Source organism: Monodelphis domestica, chromosome 2 (assembly GCF_027887165.1).
Source record: "Monodelphis domestica isolate mMonDom1 chromosome 2, mMonDom1.pri, whole genome shotgun sequence".
In the NCBI taxonomy this organism is placed as follows: Eukaryota; Metazoa; Chordata; class Mammalia; order Didelphimorphia; family Didelphidae; genus Monodelphis; species Monodelphis domestica.
Genome location: NC_077228.1, coordinates 104,508,638 through 104,526,241, shown reverse-complemented (window position 1 = coordinate 104,526,241; position 17,604 = coordinate 104,508,638). Strand labels below are relative to the sequence as shown.

The 17,604-nt window shown below is 44.0% G+C and overlaps 1 non-coding gene across 1 annotated transcript; it reads left to right on the top strand.

The window, feature by feature from the left end:
• The first annotated feature begins 16,655 nt into the window (after window positions 1–16,655).
• On the top strand, window positions 16,656–16,778 carry LOC130457820 (U6atac minor spliceosomal RNA). Its single transcript, XR_008917092.1, has one exon. It is a non-coding gene; the product is annotated as a U6atac minor spliceosomal RNA (small nuclear RNA).
• Window positions 16,779–17,604: the final 826 nt, after the last annotated feature.

Below are 17,604 nucleotides of genomic sequence, written 5' to 3'. Positions count from 1 at the left end.
GGACTTTTAAAGCCAGGACACTGGGTCAATATTTTCCCTGTTGGCCGTCCCCCTCCCTTCCATCCGATGAGGTAGGCTTTCTAAGTGGCCTTCGTCCAGGAGAGTGCTACAGAGGATAGAAGGATGGTGGAGGAGTCTAACTGGGGCTAGAGAATAGCTTAGGAATTTGGGGGATCACTTAGCCAGGAGTAGAGGCAAATTTCTTATATTCTTATATATATATATATATACACACACATATATATTTCTTATATTAAGTTTCGTATATAAAAATTATATTCATATATTAAATTTCATATATAGAAAAAAATTTATATCCTTATATTAAGCTTCATATGTAGACAAAATGATCATATTTTTATATAAAATTTCATATATAGAGACAAATTTCTTATATTAAATTTCATATATGTAGACAAAATTCTTATATCTTTATATTAAGTTTCATATATAGACAAATTTTTTATGTTCGTATGTATTCTTATATTAAATTTCCTGTATATAGGCAAAATTCTTATAGTCTTATGCTTTGTGCTCTTATTTACCCTAATTACAAATATCTTTCTATACTTTCATCTCTTGGGATTCCTGACTCCCTTCAAAGCTGGCCTCCTCCTCCAGGAGGCCTTTCCTGACCACTCCAGGCTGTAAGTACTGTTCCTCTCCCATTATCTTATATGAACTTTCTAAATTTTGCATATATTTTTGCATATATATAATATCTAAATTTTTGCACATATTTTTATGTGTACATGTTATTCCCTTTAGAAGAGAATATAAACTCCTTGAGGACAGGACTGTGACGTTTTTGTCTTTGTGTCCTTGGCACCCAGCCCAGTGCCTGACACCAGGTAGGAGGAGGAGCAGCAGCAGCAGCAGGCTACAGCTAAGTGACAGAGTGGATAGAGCCCCAGGCCAGGAGATGAGAGGTCCTAGGTTCAAATCTAGTCTCAGACATTTCCTAACTAGGTGTCCCTAGGCCAGTCACTTAATCCCCATTGCCTAGCCCTTCTTACCACTCACTCTTCTGCCCTGGAATCGATATACAGTATTGAATCTAAGATGGAAGGTAAGAGTTTAAAACAATCCCCTCTCTTACTATGTCCCGGTGCTGAAAATAATAACAGCTAGTATTTATTCAGCACTTTTAAGGTTCACAAAACAGTGTGCAAATGTTATCTAATTCGATTTTCATGACCAAGAGGTAAGGTTCTATCATAATGACTAATTTACTGATGAGGAAATGAACACAAATTAAGAGAAAATCAAGTTTAAATGTCTTACCTAGAATTATTTGGCTAGTACGTGTTTGAGGAAGGATTTGACTTCAGGTCTTTCTGACTCTGAAATCCATGCCACCTAGCTGTCCTACCTTTGTTTCAGTCCCTTCTAGAATGGAACTGATGTTTGGGGAATGAATTTGGGGTAGCTGAGTGGTTCAGTGGATAGAGTCAGGCCTGGAGACAGGGGGTCCTGGGTTAAAATGTGACCGTGGATACTTCCTTGATGTATGATCTTGGGCAAGTCACTTGCCCCACTTGCCCCACTTGCCTAGCCCTTATCGTCACTTTTCCACCTTAGAACTGATATTTAGCATTGATTCTAAGACAGAAGGTAAGGGCTTAAAAAAAAAGGAAAGAAAAGGGTGGGTGGAGCATTTAGTGATGGAGGTGATGGATGGAAGAAAAAGGATCCCTCAAAACTGGAAGCCAAGCAAACCCGGGCAGCAAGGCACTGAGAGAGGAGACACTGATCCCAGCACACTGAGAAATTAGGGGAAGGCAGAAGCTCTAGGACTCAACGTGAAGGTCTCCAGATCTAATCTAAGAAGGAATGGAAAGCCAATGGAGGTCGTTGAATGGGAGAGGGCGGGGCCCAATCTGGGGAAACATCATTGGTTTTCAGATTCTTTCAAAGGATATCATGTGACCTGAGTTGCATCCCACTTCATTGGGGTTAGACCTCTCAATTTTGGTTTCCTCATCTATAAAAGGGGAATGATAGTACCTATTTCCAAAGGTGTATTAGAATCAAGTAAGACATCATATAGAAAACAATTGTAAACCTTCAAGTACTTTATACATTTTAGCTGTTATTATTGCTACCATTTGCCCACACAATCACTCTCTTATTCTTAACCTGTTCTCTTTTTGTGTTTTTCTCTATAGTAGTCCGCTTTGGTTCTCCTCTCTCCCTCCCTCCCTCCTCCTCTTTCCCTCTCTCTCTCTGTCTGTCTGTCTCTGTCTTTCTTGCTCTCTCTGTCTCTCTGTCTCAGTCTGTCTGTCTGCTTCTTTCTGTCTCTGTCTCTGTCAGTCTGTGTCTGTGTCTGTCTTTGTTGCTCTCTCTGTCTCAGACTGTCTGTCTGTCATCTCTCTTTTTGTCTCTGTCTCTGTGTGTGTGTGTGTGTGTCTCTCTCTCTCTCTGTGTGTCTCTGTCTCTCTGTCTCTCTCTCTCTCTCGGTCTCTCTCTCGGTCTCTCTCTCTCTCTCTCTCTCTCTCTCTCTCTCTCTCTCTCTCTCTCTCTCTCTGTGTGTCTCTGTCTCTCTCTGTCTCTCTCACTCCCTACCTTCCTCCTTCCCTCCCTCCTCTCTCCCTCTCTCCCTCCCTCTCTCTCTCTCTCTCTCTCTCTCTCTCTCTCTCTCTCTGTGTCTCTGTCTCTCTCTGTCTCTCTCACTCCCTACCTTCCTCCTTCCCTCCCTCCTCTCTCCCTCTCTCCCTCCCTCTCTCTCTCTCTCTCTCTCTCTCTCTCTCTCTCTCTCTCTCTCTCTCTCTCTCTCTCTCTCTCTCTCTCTCTCTCTCTCTCTCTCTCTCTCTCTCTCTCTCTCTCTCTCTCTCTCTCTCTCTCTCTCTCTCTCTCTCTCTCTCTCTCTCTCTCTCTCTCTCTCTCTCTCTCTCTCTCTCTCTCTCTCTCTCTCTCTCTCTCTCTCTCTCTCTCTCTCTCTCTCTCTCTGTCTCTGTGTTTCACTCACTCTCTCTCTCTCTCCATTTCTCTCTTTTGGTTTTTAGGGGTTTTTTTCCCTTTCTATGAACCCACTGTTGTTTCCTTTCACTCAGGTTGACCTGAGCAGGTTTTCTTATCTCTCCTCTGAAGGTAGGTCTCTACCTGCAGGCCAAAGACAGACAGAAAGGAGAAGCAGGGGACAGCCCTTACTGTCTTCTACAGACCCAGACTCCTCTGTTTGTCAATCCTGGCTGGCCGGAGGCCAAGCAGTGTCTCCATCTTTAAGTCCCCCCAAGTCTCTCCAGCCTCAGGGTTCCCCCAGCCCTAGTTGGGACTGGCTAAACCCAGTTTCCACCCTAGGCAGCCTCAGCCAGCACGGGCAGGATCAGCTTGGGAATATCTCCAGCAGCCCCCAAGAGCTCCCCCCACCCCCCAAGCCCTGCCCAGTCTCAGTTTCAGTCTCCTCTGAGGCAGGACTGAAATTCTGGGTAGGGGTTGCCAAAATCAACACAGCAAGTCTCTGTGGGCAGGAACAGGTTTGCCACCTGCAGACCTGGTTTCCAGCCCCACATGCTGTGTCTCCACTTCTCCTGGGGTCAGCTGGAGTTTCTCTCTTTCCAGGGCCCCAGAATCCCTTTCTCCATCCCCATCCTGCCACCTGGTAGCTGAGCATCACACCTGGGAACCCTGCCATCCACAGCCCTCTCCCCACCCATGCACAGCCCAGACACCATCCAGATGGTCCATGCTTGTTCCCAGGGGCCAGAGAGGGTCCCAGCCTGACTCCCTTTTCACTGCTAACCCTTCCCCAGCCCCCCTCTTCTGAATGTGATTCCTTCAGGGATGCGACCCAAATGGTCCATCTTATGGCCAAGAGAATGTGCTCGGGGAAAGGAAAAACAGACAAACGTGGCCCGTGGCCCCCAGAGCGGGAATTCTTATATTTCTAAAGAAGACAAACGGGGGGCCTTCAGAAAGCCTCGATTTGACAGGCAAACACATGTAAGCATGGGGTCCAGAAGAGTTTCCATTGGAGTGCACCATCTTCCCTTTTGCCTTCACAAAGACCAGGGCAGAGGCCAGTTCCATCAGCCTGATTTGCTTTGCAAAATCATTTGCAAAAAGTGAGGTTACCTTCCCTCACTCCTCCCCACCTCCCCCCATGTGGAGAGGGCAGCTCTAGGCTCTCCCAGAGCTGCAGGTACAGCTAGTAGGGGCTAGGGAAGAGATGAAAATGTCCTATCCTGAGACCAGGGAGGGGAAATTTGAATGCCCCCATCCCACCTCAGAACACATGAAAAATAAGATTTTTATTTTGAACCCTCACCTTCCTTCTTAGAATCCATACTGTGCATTGGTTCTAAGGCAGAAGAGTGGTAAGGGCTAGGCAGTGGGGGTTAAGTGACTTGCCCAGGGTCACCCAGCTAGGAAGTGTCTGAAGCCACATTTGAACCCAAGATCTCCCATCCCTAGGCCTGGCTCTTAATCCACTGAACTACCCAGTTGCCCCCCAAAAGTAAGATTTTTTAACATTAAAAATGAATGTATTGGAAAGTCTCAAAACTGAGGCTCTGAGTCTTCCCAGACTAACTTCCCTGCCTCAATTAAAGACCTTGATTATAACTAAAAAAAAAAAAGAATGTATTTCTAATTTTATCCGAGTGTCATCAATGGTTGTCCCTAGATGGCTGTCCACTTTGTCTTTCCCCAGGGTTGCCGCTGCTCTGCATTAATGGCAAATTGCTCCCCTTGCTTACTCATACCTCTAAATAGTTTAAATGTACATCCTGACCTGGTACGTATCTGTTTATTTTTTTTTTAACTATATGACAGTATACTGTTCTTTTACTGTTGCACTAACACATTTCTTTTAACTTGTTCATTTTGATAATTATTTAAATATAATTAGTTTCCTTTGTAATCCCAGGTCAATTTTTTATGAATTTTTTTTAAACCCTCACCTTCCATCTTAGAATCAATAATGTGTGTTGGTTCCAGGGCAGAAAAGTGGTAAGGGCTAAGCAATGGGGGTTAAGGGACTTGCCCAGGGTCACACAACTAAGTGTCTAAGGTCAGATTTGAACCCAGGACCTAGAATTTAATTATTAATTTTATTAATTATTATATTATTATTTATACATTGTTTATTAATTATATAATTTGATATTTTTTAATGCATAAAAAGGGTGCAACTGGGTACCTTAGTGGATTGAGAGTCAGGCCCATAGATGGGGTCCTGGGTTCAAATTTAGTCTCAGACACTTCCTAGCTGTATGACCCTGGGCAAGTCCCTTAACCCCCATTGCTTAGCACTCTTCTGGCTTGGAGCCAATACCTAGTATGGATTCTAGGTAAGGATTTAAAAACAAACAAACATTAATCTGAGAAATTGTCCACAGGCTTTACCCATCCCCCACAGAGGTGGATAACAAAAAAAGTAGAAGAATCTTTGCCTCTATTTTGATCCCCCCCATTGTCTGTGTGTTTAGTCTCAGGGCAGCCAGCTGGCCCAGAACTCTAATGTCAGGTGGCCTTACCCACCCATGGGCACGGATGGGCATCCTGAGGGACAGACAAGGGGCTCTGAGCTCCGGCGCTCCCCAAAGCCGAGGCAGCAGGGATGGGGGTCTGTGACTGTCCCCCATGACTCTGTCTCCTATCCAACGGCCCAGTGACCCCACGCCCTGAGCTCTGGGTGTGCCCCTGGGCCGCCATGATGTCATCCGTGCCCTTTGCCCACCAGAGGCAGCTAGCAGAGAGTGCACAGCTGCCTCGCCCAGCCTGGCCCTGCTCCCCCCCATCCCAGGGCGGGGTGCTCCTCCTCCTCCTCTTCCCCCCTCCTGTGACAACTGGACTCAGGTCCCAGAGCTGCACAAAGAGCCCTTTGTCTGGCCTGAAAATGATTGTTCTTCCCTTTATGGAAACATGGGCCACGTCTGTATAATGGAGCTTTGAAAGGCTCCGATCAAAGGGCAATGGAGCCCCTGGTGCCCTGGCCGAGGATCGCCCTCGGGCACTGAACGCTAATCTCTTCCCCCCAGAACACCCCTTTCTTGCTGGGGGCCGAGAAGCTGTGGGGGCCGGACAAGGGTGCGGTGTCTCACCTTCTTGGCACCCGGGGCTGGTAACCGGAGCCCCTGCCAGCCGGGGGAAGGGTGTGAACGTGCCAAGAGGCACCGTGGCGGCAGAGGGGTGGCAGCTGATTTGGCCCGGTGCCACCGTCGCCTTCACCCCTCCCAGCGACCAACCGGGGGCCCACTCAGAACTCGGAGACTTCCTCCCTGACGCCTCGATGGGTGTCCCCAAGCCCACACGGTAGGGCCAAGCGAGAGGAGGACGGGGGCCGTGATGGTCCCATCTTCCTCTGCACTCCCTCCACCTCCTCGTCTTCTAAGGCTAGATTAGGATGAGAAAGCCAAAGGCCTGATAATGAGGCCCGGTGGAGAGGGGCAACACCTAAGGGGTCATGAAAACAGTGACTCGTCGGGACCCCAAAAAGGCAGCTTTCTTCCCCAGGCTGGAGACCGAATCCCTCTGATGCTCGAACTCCCAGCATCGAAGGCCAGCCTTGCCCCGTGCCTGGCCTCTTGGCTGGAACCAGCTCCCCTGGCAGCGGCTTCGGGCTCCTCCGGGGTCATGGCCCTCCAGCCCCAGCTCTGGCTTAGGGTTCTGGACTGACCAGCCAGACCCTGCCCTGAGGGAGCCTCCACTCCATCCAGAGGGGAGATGGAAGAGATAGACATGAATCCCGAGATATGAATCAACACACAGGATTGACTAGAATACACAGAGATTATATCAAAGACATGATTAACATAAATACAGATGGACAGAAGTGCCTACCACTGGGAAAAGAAGAACTGGCTGGTTTCAGCACCAAAGGAGGCACAAAGGAAATTCTTGTGATTGTTTGACTAGAAAAGTACAGGGATGGAGCCAGACCTAGACAGGGGAGGTCCTGAGTTCAAATCTCACCTCAGATACTTCCTAGTGGTGTGGCCCTGGGCAAGTCACTTCACCCCCATTGCCTAGCCCTTACCTCTCTTCTGCCTTGGTATCCAATACACAGTACTGATTCTATGACAGAAAGTCGGGATTTTTTTTTTAATGTATCAGAGGTTGGATTTGAACTCAGGTCTTCTTGACTCTGGAGTTAGTTCTCTATTTATGGTGTCACCTAGTTTTGGGGCATAGTAGTAGGGAAATGGTGGAATTCAGATTCCGAGAAGCAGGATTCAAATCCTGTCACTCTCGGCATCACATTGGCCAAATCCCTTCACATCTCAGTTTGCTCATCTGTAACATGATAGGGTAGAGCTAGATAATCTCTAAGGTCCCTTCCAGTCATAAGATTCTAGGATTCTCTAACTCAAATCATGCCTTGACTGGCCACTTAGGCAGCTCAGAGAAAAGGGTCTGGAAGAGGGGAAATGGAGGCTTCTGGAGATCTGGAGTTTAGGAGGAGGGAAAGGGGTTGTTACTGGAAAAATCCCACTTCAAGCTGTTCAGTTTGGCCCTGTGGAGCAGGGAGTTAGACCAGAAGTGGCCAAGAACTCTGAAGAGCCATCGGCTTTCATGTGGAAATCCTCCAAGCTAGGAGTAGGGGATTGAGAGGAGGAAAGACTTGGAGGCTGGGTGGTGGGGGGCTTCTCCATGGGAATACGAAGCACGGTGGTCTTAAATTGTAGAGGGAATAGATGTATGAAGCCTAGATTTGGACCATACAATAGCAAAATGTGGCCATCTGGGGCTAATGGCTGGAACCGTGCGCCATGTTGGTGAGAGGCTACAAACTGGAAAAGCCACCTCAGTGAAGCAGATAGGTACAGTACTCTCAAATATTGGGAGGTATCCTAGAATCCAAGGATGCATTTCTCTTTGGTCAAGGCTCTGAAGTTGGTGAAGGGAATAGATGGAAATGGGAAAAACCCAGGGACTCTGCTAAGTCCCCTTCATCCCCCTTCCTTATCTACAGATTTACTGGGCTACCCTTATCTCTCTGGACTTCAAACAGCTGCTTCTTATCACCAGCCTGGCCCAGCCCAGCCTACTCAGTTATCAGGTTCTGAATAACAGCTTTCCTGGCCTAGGTGGCCAGTGCCAGAAAGGAGGGGACACTCTGGGCAACCAGGGAAGGTGTCCAACTCTGGTGCCCCTCCCAGTGCCCTGTGGGAAAGGCTTGAGACTGAGTTGATGCAGGGCAGAAGACTATCCTGAATGAGGTCAAAGTTGATAAATGAGCCCAGTGTAGAATAATGATTAGTTTCAGACTTAGAGTTAGGAAGTCCTGATTCAAATCTCACTTCTAGCCCCTACCACTTTTGTGACTATGGGCACACAACCTCAGTTTCCTCATCTGTAAAATATCCTAGTGACTGAAGATCAGAGATCCTAAGCCTGGAAGGGACTCTGAAGACCATCCAGTCCCACAAGCTTATTTTACAGATGAGAAAAGGGAGCCTCTGTGCCCATGCTCACATGACTTAGGAATGGTCAGTAAGTGACTTTCTTGAGATCACTCACACAAGTGTCAGACATCAAAGGGGGGATTTGAACCCATGTCTTCCAACTCACAAAAGCCTCTGCTCTTTTGCATTGTATCTTTCAGCCTCCTTTGCTTACCTTACCTATCATACAAAGTTGTTTTGAGGTTCAAAACCCTGTGTAAACCTTTTTGCATATCACCACCTGCTCATATGAATCCCCCCCTTCACTAGAATTTCCTGGGTGAGAGACATGGAAAAAAACATTCTTTTAGCATCAAAGAATCTGGATTTGAATCTAATTTCTGCTCCTTGTATTCTGTTTGATGAGGCTTCTCTGGACTGGTTTCCTTCTCTGTAAAATAATCATATTAGATCAGATGGTTTCTAGGATCCTTCTTGTTTTTCCCATTTCCATCTATTCCCTTCACCAACTTCAGAGCCTTGACCAAAGAGAAATGCATCCTTGGATTCCAGGATACCTTCCAATAATTTAGAGTACTGTACCTGGCTGGCTCTCAGCTGCTTCACTGAGGTGGCTTTTCCAATTTGTAGCCTCTCACCAACATGGCGCACGGTCCCAGGCTTAAAACTTTCTTGCTTCTTGTCTTTCCCTGATGGAATCCCCAGCTCCTTCCAAGGCTCTGCTTGACTCATGAGTCACCTTCAAAAACAGTCCTTTCCTGATCTTTCCTGCTGGTAGCATCCCCCAACCCACTTTTTGGGGGGAGAAAAATAAGTTTTGTATTCACTGAACTGTATTTCCCATGATAGAATGGGAGCTCTTTAAAGAATCCAGTATTTGGGGCAGCTAGATGACTCAGTGGATTGAGAACCAGTCCTGGAGAGAGGAGGTCCTAGGTTCAAATTTTAGGCACTTCCTAGCTAGGTGACCCTGGACAAGTCACTTAATCCCAATTGTCTAGCCCTTATCACTCTTTTGCCTTGGAACTGATGGATTCTAAGATAGATGGTAAAGGTCTAAACAAAGACCATTTTATTTTATATTTGAAAGTTCATGTTTATCTAGATTTTACATTTTGTCAACAGTATGAATCCATTTAAATGAACTGAAGTAGAATCAGCTGAGATACTTAGAGACTAAAGCTGGGTCATTATTTTGTATTCAGCCATTCCCCAATCCAGGGACAACCTCTCATTTTCCAATTTCCTTGTTTGATTTTATTTCTTTATTTGGTGTTTATTTTTTTATTCTTACATATTTCCCATATTTCCATGATTCATTTTCTTTCCCTCCCCTCTTCCCACTCCCTAACAGCAATTCCACTGACTTCTACAAATGTGGTCACTTGATACCTGTTTCCATATTATTCATTTTTGCTATAGAGAATCTTCTAAAGCCTAAACCCCAAATCACATACCCACAAATACACGTGATGAGTGATGTCATATGTTCTTCTTTTGCATTTCTAATCCCACAGTTCTTTTTCTCATAATTTCATTTTCTTTTAAAGAAAATAACTATCAAGATATAATTCAGGAGAAAATCCTTTAGAGTTTCAGTTGGTCTATATATTTTTGGTTAAAGAATGAGAGCATGCTTTTCTTTTGAAGTATCTACTTTATTCTAGGAAGGTTTATGAAGGATTTTTTTTTTAAGCTTTGACTAGGGTAGATTTATTTTTTGAATAACTTTTCCCCCAATTACATGTAGAAACAATTTTTAATATTCATTTTTAATGGAATATTGTGGGGGCAACTGGTTAGCTCAAGGGATTCAGAGTCAGACCTAGAGACGGGAGGTCCTGGGTTCAAATCTGGCCTCAGACCCTTCCTAGCTATGTGGCCCTGGACAAGCCAGGTAACCTTGGCTTGCCTTAATCCACTGAAGAAGGAAATGACAAACCACTCTAGAATCTTGGCCAAGAAAACCCTATAGCCACCACTACTGGCATGCTAGGGTCCACAAGGTCATGAAGAGTCAGATACAACTGAACAAATGTACCCACAACACATTTTCAAGTGCATTTAAATTTTTAGAGTTTAATCTGCTTGATGAACATTTTCTCCATCCCTTTTCCAAGTCTAGACAAACAACAAAACAATAAATTGAGCCCTGATTGGATTCATACAAAATACTCAAAGGGAAAATTTAACTATTTGCTTTCTTGAGCCCGTAGGAGCAGGCTCTGTCCCAGCTCTAACCCTATGGAGACCTATGTGATATATCAAGAAGAGCCCTGAATTGGAGGGCCTGGATTCAAATCCTGATGACCTCTGGAAAGACATTTAACCTATTTGTCCTCAGTTTCTTCACCTGTAAAATGAGAGAATTATGCTAGATGATCTCCAAAGTCTCTTACAGTTCTAAATCCTATGGCAGTTTTTCAAGGGGACCCTCTAGTCACTAGAGGAGTGGGTTTAAATTTTACTACAAAGGAGAATCTGGGATTCCAATTCAATTCATTAAGCATGCATTAGGCACTGACTATGTACAAGGCTCTGAGGTAATAATAAAAGCAGACATTGGTATAGCATGGATGCCAGTCATCTTTCTATACAAAAAAATATAATAAGTAAAAAAATGATAGGGGCAAAGGAGAGAACTACACAAAAAGTATTTGGGGAAAGTGTAAGGAGGGACGGATCTACTAAATATTGGGGGATCAGAGTGGAGTGTCTCCCAAGGTGGCAAATGGTAAGGAAGGTGTTGAAGAGAATTCAAAAAAGGCTTCAAGATGGCAGCAAATGAATTGGTATTTCTCCCAGAAGGGCTTGAACCCTTGACTCTGAAACTGGAGAATGAAGCCTTTATACAGTCTTTTCAGAGAGAGATTCTAACTTTTCCCCTCTCAGGGCATCATGCTCTTCTGCAGAGCACAAAAGGGAGAAGCCACAGTATAGGTTTTCATTCCCAAGTTTGATTCTCCCTTAGCTGGGAAAAGAGTGGCCAGGTAAAGCCCTTGAATCTTGGAGCAAACAATTCAGCACCTCCAAGCCCTTTGTAGGGGGGTTGGGGGGGGGATAAGCTGCCCCCCTGGGGAGCAAACACTGGGAGTGTCCCCTAGAAATTGGGCCACGCCCCATTGACACCTGCAAATAGGAGAGGCAGGTGACAGGCTTAGGGAGTTAGGCAGGGAGGGACCTTGAGCCTAGCCTGGGAGTGCCACTGTTTATATGATGTGAAGGGCCTTCTGCTCAAGTTGCTAAAGCCTTGGCACCATGCCCAGTTCTGGGGCTCTGTCATGGCCTTGGCCCTCACGTCCCTCCTTGTTCCTCTCTGGTTCTTTTCTACCTCTGCCCTGGGGTTCCCCCAGAGCTATCTTGGTGCCCCCCTGCTCTCCCTAAAAGCCTAGAAACCAAAAAGGCACTAGTGTTTACCCTCCTTGTTCGTGCAGTCTGCCTTCTGAGGATGGGAGCCATGGCAGAGAAGGTTGATGGGGCCAAATGGAGAATCTCAGCCAAAGATCCCGATGACTTCTCAAGCAATTGTTTACTCACTCAAATATTCAAATGGAACCCATCAATTTGGATAAAAAACCAAGGAACCATCATGGTGCAGTGGTGCAGTGATTAGTTCACCACTCATTCCATTGCTCAGAAGCAAACTTTCTGAAGATTCCACACAAAGAAAATGGGATGGCCAGAGAAACGATGGAGGAGGCACTCTTCTGTAATACTGTATATGTTTCCTATACATATTTCTTACTATCATTTTAATTTTAAATTCTCTCTATGGACTCTCTGAATTTGTGTGCAAGTATGACCCAGGCTTTGGCAGAGAGTATTTTGTACCACCGGTTACTAGATAGATCTTCTCAGTAAATCCTTTTTCTGAAACTATAGAAGCAACTGGCTGATTATAAGTGGAGAATACAGTAGTGGGAACTCGGGAGCTACTCTGCTAGAAAGTCCAGAGCCTCTAAGTTACCTTTAACTCAGGGAGTCATCCTTTGGGTACCCCAACCTGAGAGTGTGACTACTAATTTGGGTGAGCAGCCTCAAAGGGATACTAAACCAACCTGATTAAATCTTCCAGATCCTGTAAAACACTGGCATTGCCTTCGAGACCTTGAGGTCACCTCTTTGGTTTGATAGAACCTCAGAGCAAGACTTTGAGCATCCAAATCAGGGCTTAACCCCCCCCCCCCCATGTCTTTATCCACTCTATGGCATTATGGCAGAAGTTATAGGTAGGTGGGAGAGTTCTCTGGAGGCTTTGAAAAAAAGGGCAACCAAGTGGCCCTGTGGATTGAGAGCCAGACCTGGAGGTGGGAGGTCCTAGAATTAAATCTGGCCTCAGATACTTCCTAGCTGTTTGCCTCAGTTTCCTCATCTGTAAAATGAGTTGAAGGAAATAACAAACCATTCTAGTATCATTGCCAAGAAAACCCCAAATAAGGTTATAAAGAATTAGACACAACTGAAAAACAATGGAACAACAACAAAACAATCGGTCCTTCAATGCCTTCAAAATCATATTGCTGCCATTTTGTTTTCCTTCTGTGTGTACCTAGTCAAGCCCAGCTACTCTTCCTGACTTTATATTCTTCAATGTCACTTTAACCTCCTCAAATAGCAATTGAGCATTTGGAGCATCTGAGTTCTATTACTAATAATGAGAACAGATTGCTATGGAACTGCTAGCAAATATGTACCATTTGTGACTATTTGTTCTCTTTCCAGTTTCATCTATCAATACAGCTAGTTCTGATTCAAGCAAATAATGAATTCCCCTGGAGTGGTGGCATTATTCCAATTTGTACTGCCTATTTCCACTGGGCTGGAACCAAATTATCATATTTTACATATAATCATAACTTCAAATAATGCAAATTAGAATGGGGCCATTTTGCCCATCCATTATTCCAAGCAGTTAGGATCTAACTGTACCCTTTGTATGATCTGATATGCTGGGACTTGGACCAAACTTTCCACTTGTTCTTTTTTGCCTCCAAGGCTTTTTGCTGTTTTATCAGGTGACCTCACCCAGAATCTTCCTCCTTCTTCTTCTCCTCTAATGCTACTCCCATGAGTCCATGTTCTGTGCTGTCTTTGTCTGCCTCACTCTCCACTTGGCAAAGAGATCCCACCTTACCTTCATGGTGGTACAACAAGACGAGATGACTAAATGCCCGTCCAGAGATGGTTATTCTTTCCTTTGGCCCCAAATGAAGCCAACACTGGCAACTAACTGCTTTAGCCTCTTCTTAAAGATATTTATGAACCCTGCTTCGACTTAACTGTAATTTCTTATCTTCTGTTTCAGTTATTTGAGAAGTACCAATAAATGTCAATACCGTGGGGGCTCTATTCCTTCTGTAGTGTTATTAGTATTTTAATATTAGCCTCCCCAAATGTTCACCTAGGCTAATTGTGCCTGACCTCTGGTGGAGCCTTCCCAGCTTGGATTGGTCTGAGCAGCCACAGTTAGACACACTGCATGTTGACCCCGAGATGCTGTTGTCATTTTGGTCATCTCTGAGCATGACGTAGAGCAACCATTAGTAATCTATTAAGTCAGTGGCCATGAGATAAAGATTTCACCTTTAGACAACACTATCAAGTAATTCCAACATCTACCACTTGTACTGAATTCTTCATGTGGAATTTTATCAGATGGGAAGGGAATAAGCACCAAGTGCCTACTATGAGCCAGGCTCTATGCTAAACACATACAAACATTCTCTCATTTGTTCCTCACAACAAACCCTTCAATATAGGTGCTTTTATTCTTCCTATTTTATAGTTGGAGAAACTGAGGCAGGCACCAGTTAAATGACACATCCTGGGTCATCCAGTCAGTAAGCATTTGAGAGCAGATTTGAAGTGGGGTCTTCCTAGGTCCAACATGTTACCTAATGCACACCTAGATGTCTGTAGATGCTGATAGCAGAAATGTTATTTCCTTTCTTTTTAAGAGAGACACTTGGGGGAGAGGAGGGAGGAATAGAATATGGTTTTTGTAACCAAAGAATAATGTTTGAAATTGACCAAATAAAATAAAAATAAAAAAAAAAAGGTGTGACTTGGGGGGCAGCTGGGTAGCTCAATGGATTGAGAGCCAGGCCTAGAGAGGGGAGGTCCTAGGTTCAAATCTGACTTCAGATACTTCCCAGCTGTGTGACCCTGGTCAAGTCACTTGACCTCCATTGCCTAGTCCTTACTGTTCTTCTGCCTTGGAGCCAATACACAGTATTGATTCCAAGATGGAAGGTAAGGGTTAAAAAAAAGAGAGAGAGAAAGAGACACTTGGTTTATGAGCACTTACAAAAGGAAATGGCACTCACATGATAAGAACCAGCATGGATTCCCGAAGAACAAGACTTACCAGAATACATTTATTTCTTTTTTAAAACAGAGTTTAAAATAGAATTACTTGTTAAAAAAAGGGAAAGGGACTGGACCAGTGATTTCATCCGTATGGGGAACTCTAGGTGTGGAGATCCCCTCTACCAATACAGGTCATCACTTTCTCTGCAATTTCTAGGCTCAGAGAGCTGTCTAGAGCACTGAGACATTAAGTGACTTGTCCAGAGTCAAACAGTCAATATGATTCAGAGGTGGGACTTGAACTCAGGTCTTATTGGTTTCAAGGCAAACTCTCTGTCCCTTAATGCTATGTGGCCTCTCTATTGGAGACTCAGCTTGGAATTAGGAATACATCTTTATGAGTTTAAATCCAACCTTAGATAAACACTTAACTGGCTGTGTGACCCTAGGCAAGTCACTTAATCCTATTTGCCTCAGTTTTCTCCCCTGCAAAATGAGCTGGAGAAGAAAATAGTAAAAACCAATTTTTGCCAAGAAAACCCCAAATGGGGTCATGAAGAATTGGTCATGTTGGAAATAACAGAACAACTCCATATAATACTTTAAATTTCCATATTATTATCACATCCAATCCTCACAACAATCCAGTGATGCAGGAATTATTATCACTCCCATTTTACAGATGAAAAAACTAAGGCTGAGAGAGGGTAGAAAAATGCTCAGGAACACACAGCTAGTAAGGTTTTGGCATGAGGTTTGAATTCAGATCTTTCTAACTCCAAGTTTCACCTTCTATTCAATATACTGCCATACTTAGAACATTACATGCATTATATTCCTGGATCTCAATATAGCATTTGTCAGAATTTTTCATAATATCCTTATGGCCGACAAGTGAACTATATCTTAGTACAATTAAGTATATTTAGAACTAGGCAACACAGTGCCTACCTGGAGTTAGGAGCAAATCTGGGTTCAAATCTGGCCTCTCCTACTTCCTAGTTGACCCTGGGCAAGTCTCTCAACCTTGATTGCCCAGCCTTGATGCTCTTCTGTCTTAGAATTGATACCAAGGGGGAAGGTAAGGGTTTAAAAAAAGAAGTGAATGATAACAGCCCCAGATGAGTATCTATTAGTTGACTGATGTCAGCCTTCACAGTGGTATCTAGTAGAGGCCAATTGGGTTCTGTATTTAGTATTGTTGGGGTCAATCTTTTTTTTTTAGGTTTGAAATTTTTTATTTATTTAATTAATTTAGGCTATTTTTCCATGGTTCCATGATTCATGTTCTTTCCCTACTCTCCTCCCACCCCCCTCCAATGCCAATTGCCAATGAGCAATGTCACTAGGTTTTACATGTGTCACTGATCAATGCCTTTTCCATATTATTAATATTTTCATTAGTGTGATCGCTTAGAATCTACATCCCCAATCATATCCCCATTGTGTCGTCAATATTCTTAAGTGACTTGTTGCTCAACCATGACATTACAGGGTGATGTCTTGATTCTCACATGAACTGGATTTAAAGGAGGTAGAAAATTGCACAAAGTCATCAGCCTTACTCTTTCTTGCAGAGCTCAAAGTCCAGTGGTAAGACAAAAGTCAAGACCCAAGATAGAGTGGATAACCTTGGAGTCTTCCATGTTTGGCTAAGCTTTTAGCACTCCACGGTATCTGCTTCAGCAACCTTCGTGGCCATTGGAACAAAATGGTTCTCATCTGCTCATTCTGCCAGGATGTCTTCACATCCCTGATGTAGACACCCCCCAACTCAGTGACAGGTTTGAGCCCTGTCAATTACGCTCAACCTGGTTTCCCCCACTTGCCCAGATGGTTTACCAAGGTGTGGCTGTGGTACATGCTACAGCTTCTAGGAGCTACGAATGAGTGTTGGATGAAAGGTAGACACCAAAGGTGGACCAGCAGCCCTGAAAAGGGCTTGGCAAGCCCTCACATTAGAGGTGCTAGTCCTCCTGAAACATCCATACAACCCAGGTGTTTTATGAGAAGAGAGGCTAACACTACTTTCGATAAGGATGGAAGAGGTTCTGATGGTCTTTACAGAATATATAGTTAAAGCATTGCTACTTACTCTGTGCCATCTAACCAAGTGAGATATAAAGGCTGGAAAGCATATTGTCCAATTGTGAATGACAAAAAGCCAGGAAAGTTTGCCAATACATTAGGGGGAAAATGGGGATCAAAAAAATGCCTTAATGCACAAGATCTGATGAATTTAAGGATCTAAAATGTAATAGAGATAAAGGTAAAATCCTACACTCAAGTTCAACCATATGAGTGGAGAAGGGAGAAAATGTGACTACTAATTCTTATGAAAAAGACCTAAGGGTTTTAGGGAACTAAAGTAAGGTATTTAAATGACATAGATGATAGAGCACTGGGCTTGAAATCTGGAAGATCTGAGTTCAAATTCAACCTTAAAGACTGTGTGATTCTAGGCAAGTCATTTAACCTCTTTCTGCTTCAGTAAAATGGGGATCAAAATAGTCTCTACCTCACAAGATTGGTGTGAGGATCAAATGAGATATGTATAAGTGATTAGCACAGTTTCTGACCCATAGTAGATGCTTAATAAAAGTTTCTTCCCTTCCCTCCTTTTCTTACAAGCTTAAGGCACAGCAATCCAAAAAGGCTAACACAAACTTAGGCTTATTAATAGAAGCATTATGCCGAATTTAGAAGCTTAGGGTCTCATTATACTGTATTCTGGTCGAACTCCATCTTTAATATTATATCTAATTCTGGGCAGCATTTTTTAGGATGGACATTGACAAAAGAGGAGGGAACGTGGACAACTAAAACCTTTGAAACACTCACTGCCAAGTAAGAAAGGAAATGAGAATGTTTAACCTGGATAAAAGAAGATTTAGGGAGATGGCTGAAGAGGTGTGAAGGAGGGATTAGGTTTGTTTTGCTTAGTTTT